This window comes from Chiloscyllium plagiosum, chromosome 18, assembly GCF_004010195.1.
Source record: "Chiloscyllium plagiosum isolate BGI_BamShark_2017 chromosome 18, ASM401019v2, whole genome shotgun sequence".
Classification (NCBI taxonomy): Eukaryota; Metazoa; Chordata; class Chondrichthyes; order Orectolobiformes; family Hemiscylliidae; genus Chiloscyllium; species Chiloscyllium plagiosum.
In genome coordinates, this window is record NC_057727.1 from 25,097,125 (window position 1) to 25,102,683 (window position 5,559).

At 37.7% G+C, this 5,559-nt stretch overlaps 1 protein-coding gene across 3 annotated transcripts in view; it reads right to left on the minus strand.

The window, feature by feature from the left end:
- Positions 1-5,559, minus strand: part of iqsec1b (IQ motif and Sec7 domain ArfGEF 1b) — a 489,188-nt gene that overhangs the window by 282,643 nt on the left and 200,986 nt on the right. The gene's annotated exons all lie outside the window — the stretch shown is intronic.

The window sequence follows — 5,559 nt, forward strand, 5'->3', positions numbered from 1 at the left end:
CAAAGGTTCATCTTGGAGTGCCGTTACTAGCGGTGTTCCGCAAGGATCTGTTTTGGGACCATTGCTGTTTGTCATTTTTATAAATGACCTGGAGGAGGGGTTAGAAGGTTGGGTGAGCAAGTTTGTGGATGTTACGAAAGTCAGGAGTTGTAGACAGTGAGGAGTGGTAGAGTCAGAATCTTTGGTGACCTTTAAGCGGCAATTGGATAGGTACATGGATGGGTGCTTAAGCTAGGACAAATGTTCGGCACAACATCGTGGGCCAAAGGGCCTGCTCTGTGCTGTATTGTTCTATGTTCTATGAAACTTTACTATATCAGAAGCAGCCATATGGGAGGAGAGAGTAGTGAATACTATTGTAATGAACACTGGGTTAATTGCTACATTTAAACCCAAGATTTATATTTGAGATGCAGTGTAGATGTTTAACCAAGTTAAAATCTTCCCACTCTGTACATGTGTGTGATGAAAACACATTAGCTGCGATCTCACCAATCGAAAGATGTGCAGGTTAGGTGGCTTGGTCATGCTAAATTGCCCATATCCAGGGATGTTCAGGCTAGGTGGATTAGCCATGGGAAATGCAGGGTTACAGGGATAGGGTCTGGTGGCTGCTCTTTGGAGGGTCTGTTTGGGCTTGATGGGTTGAATGGCCTGCTTCCACACTGTAGGGATTCTATGATTGTATGGCAATTGCTTTTTGTATATCTTTTGTTGCTAACTGATACCTGTTGTCTGCTAAAGCACAGTGGTATCTCAGACATGGTAACAGGTTTCCATACATGGTTCACCAGTTACTCTCAAACATTAATTGTTCTTTTTCCTCAAAATGGACGACAGCTGGTTCTGCAATAACATGCATTTCATCAATGCAAATTGGCTATAACATGATTGGTAATGAGAGGATGCTGTTTCTAAAGCATGAATGTTTCAATCATGTTGGTGATAACTCTATTGCATTGCCAACACTTTAAACCCTATTTTTAATTGCGATTTTTATATAGCACATGGTCACATAAGAACACAACCATTGCATGCTTGTGCAAGCTACCTGCATTCTACATTTATGCATGGCAAACTGCATATAACAGAATTCAGCCCTTGGCAATTTGTATGTCTGCAATTTAGTCTATTCCCCAAATAGTTGCTGCTTTCCCCAATTGCTCATAATAGAACTTTGAGATTATTCCCTTTATTCAAATCATTTATGCAAGTAAAGAATTGGAGGTCACAAGAAAAATACTTGAACCATATTATTAGCTACATCAAGCTATCATTGCTTCAAACTTTTTATTGCTTCATACCTACATTTAGATTAACAAATTAGATTATCTATGAAGCAGTGTCGCAGCACAAAACAAGTCTGCAGTTAATCTAGTAAACAAGTAGAATAATTATTGCTCTTCAGGGAGAGAAATATTAGCAAGAGCTGAAGAAGTAAACCATCTAAATAACACACAATGTTTGCTTACAGATGCTACAGTGTAACCACAGGAAGAAAATTTTCTTAAACAAATCAAAATTTTAAATGTTTAAATGTATAATTACAAGTTTTTAATATTAAGATGATACAAAAGCTGAAACAATCAGGCCAAATAGAATACATGGAGAGGAAGAGAAGAGGAAAATAAAACTAGCAAAGACAGTTATCAGCTGAAAATGGCAGTTACATAAAACAGTCCCAAACAAATATGACGTGCTCGCTAATTTATATGCGAGTAGAAAGAGGTGGAGTTAGCCAGAAGCTGAGGGAAATCCTACAGTACTCAACATCAGTGTTTACTGATGAAAAAGATGCTGACAAAGTATTAACAGAAAAAGGGATAAAGAAAGTAATGAAAGAGAAAATTAGTAGGAAGAGGTACTTCAATGGCTAGTTTTTCTTAATGTGGATATGTCACTTGGTCTGAATGGCTTGCATCCCAGTTTGCTAAGAGAAATTGGATTGGAGATAATAGAAAGGGCAGTCGTCATCTTTCAAATCAACCCCAAGATATGGGGATGGTATTAGTGGAATGGACATTGGCAAGTGTGACACCCTTATTCAAGAAAGATGTTCCTAGTATAAACAGGTTTATCAATTTAATATTAGTTGTAGGAAAGGTTTTCGAATCAATAATGGTGGGAGGACTCAGGGAAGAAAGTTTAATGAGTGCTTGCAAGGTTTTAGTTAATCAAGAAAAGTAAGCCTGGATTTATTATAGGCAGATCACACTTGACTAATTTAACTGCATTTTTCATTAAGGAAAGGGAAGGATGAAGAAGGGCTTTAAGAAAGCCATTTGACAACATACCATATTAAAACCTGGTTATCAAAAATGGAGCCTTACAGAAACAGATGCAGAGTTTCATTTTGGATAATAAATTGGCTAAAGGACAGAAAAAATATATCCCCCCCCCCAGATTGGAGGGTATAGGCACTAGTATTCCCCAGAGGTTAATGTAAGAACTTGGAGATGTGGCACACAATGACAATGTTATTAATCAATTGAACAAAGACACAAAAAGGCTTGCAGAATTGGCAGTCTCGTAGAAGACGAAATTTAGTACAGAAAAAGTAGTACATTTTAGCAGAAAGAATAGGGACAAATAATAGCAAAGTAATAGCATAGTTTTAAAAAGGTATACTTAATAGCAGGATTGGCGGACACTTTTCCATGGAATCTTTAACATGACAGAACCTTATAAAGGTTTATAAAATCATGAGGGACATGGATAAGATAAATAGACAAGGCTTTTCCCTGGTGTGGGGGGAGTCCAGCACTAGAGGGCATAGGTTAAGGTTGACAGGGGTAAGATATAAAAGGGCCCTAAGGGGCAACATTTTCACACAGAGGGTGGTGCACGTATGGACTGAGTTGCCAGAGGATGTGGTGAAGGCTGATACAATTACAGCATTTAAAAGGCATTTGGATGGTTATATGAGTAGGGAGGGTTGAGAGGAATATGGGCCAAATGCTGGCACATGGGATTAGAGTAGGTTAGGATATCTGGTCAGCATGGACAAGTTGGACTGAAGCGTCTGTTTCCATGCTGTACATCTCTACGACTCTAAGGACATATTGAGAAAGCAATTCGCAAAGGATGTATGATCTTTGGATTTATAAATGAAGATACTAGAGTACAAATGCAGAGAAGTTATGCTCAAAACTTAGAACTCGACTTAGGCTTCAAGTAGAATTTTGCATCCTGGTATGGTCATCGCATCTCAGGAAGAATTTGAGGGATCTGGAGAGAAATTGATTTACCAGAATGGTTCCAGAAAGGAAAGACTTGTACAAAAGGCTGAATTGGAGATGGTGAGACTGTTTTCCTTGGAGCAAAGCAGATAAAGAGGTAACTTGATAATGGTGTACCAGATTAGTTGACAGTACAATAACAAGGGCATATAAATTTAAGCTATCGAGCAAGAAACACATGGGGGATGAAAAGAAAAAAAAAAAAATCATTGATACAACTTGGAGTAATGAACTGGACGTTTGTTAGCTAGAAGTAGAAATGATGAATGATTTCAAAAGAAACTTGTATGGGTACTTGAGAGAAATCAATGTGCTAATCTACAAGAATTATGCAGTGCAATTGGGCTAACTGAATTACTGTACAGAACTAGCATGTCCCTGAATGACTTCACGATAAGTAGTAAAATATTCTGTAGCTCAGTGCTAAGACTGAGAGTCACCGACTCTTTTTGCAAAGTAAGGATTGTTGATCTGATAGTTTCTGTAGTTTGGAAATGCATTGCAGGAGTAGCTCAGACATAATCTGGTGATCACGTTCAATTGTTTCTGTCAGAAAGGATAGAGTTGTTGAGTTTATGCCCAAAACGTCGATTCTCCTGCTCCTCAGATGCTGCCTGACCTGCTGTGCTCCTCCAGTACCACACACTCTACTCTGAACTCCAGCATCTGCAGTCCTCACTTGCTCCTAAAAACGTATATCCTACCATTTCATAAATGAAGAATCATTATGCCACTAATGACGTTGTTTTGGATGAGTCATTAACTGTCCAGGAATTCCAGTGCGATTGTTCTGTTTGAGCATTGCAGTGCAGCCAAGAGCAAAATCTCATATTAGACTTGTATTCCTGATGAAGGGCTTTTGCCCGAAATGTCGATTTTACTGTTCCTCTGTTGCTACCTGAACTGCTGTGCTTTTCCAGCACCATTCTAATCTAAACCCCTTGAATGTAAATCATTCTGTGTGATGGATGACTGGTTTAAAAAGTAACCTTCAGGTTTTGTATTGTCAACATCATCTGTGGTGTTAGTTAGTTAGCAGACAGTTTAGTGCTAGCAATGCTGTGAAACAAAACAAATGCACAACTTTCATTCATTGCCTTTCATGAATTTGAGATTCTGTGAAGTGATGGCCTTTTCTCTTGGCAGGTCTCAAAATTATGGATTTATCCCAAAAACTAATCTGTTATAAATGAATATAAGCCCTTTCTAAATGACTGCACTGTTCAAATGAAAACTATTTAAATTGATTTCCTACATGCTGGTGGTTGAAGCTGGACATTTCAGTGTACAATCTTAAAGTTTGATTTTTTGAAAGTTTAGCATTTACAGATATACATCCAGGTGCCTGAAGAATCTATTGAGTCAATATTTGCAGATAAAGCAGAAATACCATTATGAATAAAATCTGATAAAAGCTGATATTGATCAAAATCAAATTAATTGAATCTGAAATGCAATGAGGTGAACTAAAACAATTCTGAGGCATGGTTTAACTGCAGTTAACAAACCTGGTTTATTGTGCTTATTGAATCTTAAGTTTGAAAATGAAATTCAGTTCTTGAAAGTTTATTGCCAAAAGATGTGCATCATTGAAAATATGTATTATTGTCATTGAGAACAAGTAATTGAGGTACTATTTTTAAACCCATTACATTCATTAGCATTTACTTTTAATTACAAATTATGACTAACCAAGCTCTGAAGTACTAAGGAGTTGTACTCATGCTTTGCAAATGTTTGAAGAACAAAATAGATGTGACCTTCATGAGCAATGGGGAGATTCTTAAAAATCCTTACTTAACTCATTCATACCTTCAGCTAATTATGCCTTGCAAACAAATACAGTTTTTTTTCCTGATTAGCTTTGTTAATGCATTTCCATAGCTCGACTGAATCTGTCAATCAACTGGTATCATGCAAGGTATTCTGCTTGCACAATGTAGAAGTCAAAATTAGCATTCTGTTCCAACTCATTTGCTTCTTCAATTAGTTTGATTCGTCTTGTCAGAGTAAAATCAAATGAGTTCTACTGGGTTTTAAATTTCTAGTGTCACATTTTCAGCTATCTTAACGTTAACATTATGTAAAGGTTCCACAAAGCAAAATATTCTTATGAATCCTGTACCAAGGATGAAAATTGCAACTTAAACTGGAGCCTTGGCTACATTTTTATAATCGAGAACACGTTGCTGGGAAACACTGCAGGTCAGGCAGCATCGAAGGAGCAGGAGAATTGACATTTCAGGCAAAAGCCCTTCATCAGGAATGAGGCTGGTGGGCTGGGGCTGAGAGATAAATGTGAGGGGGTGGGGTGAGTAGC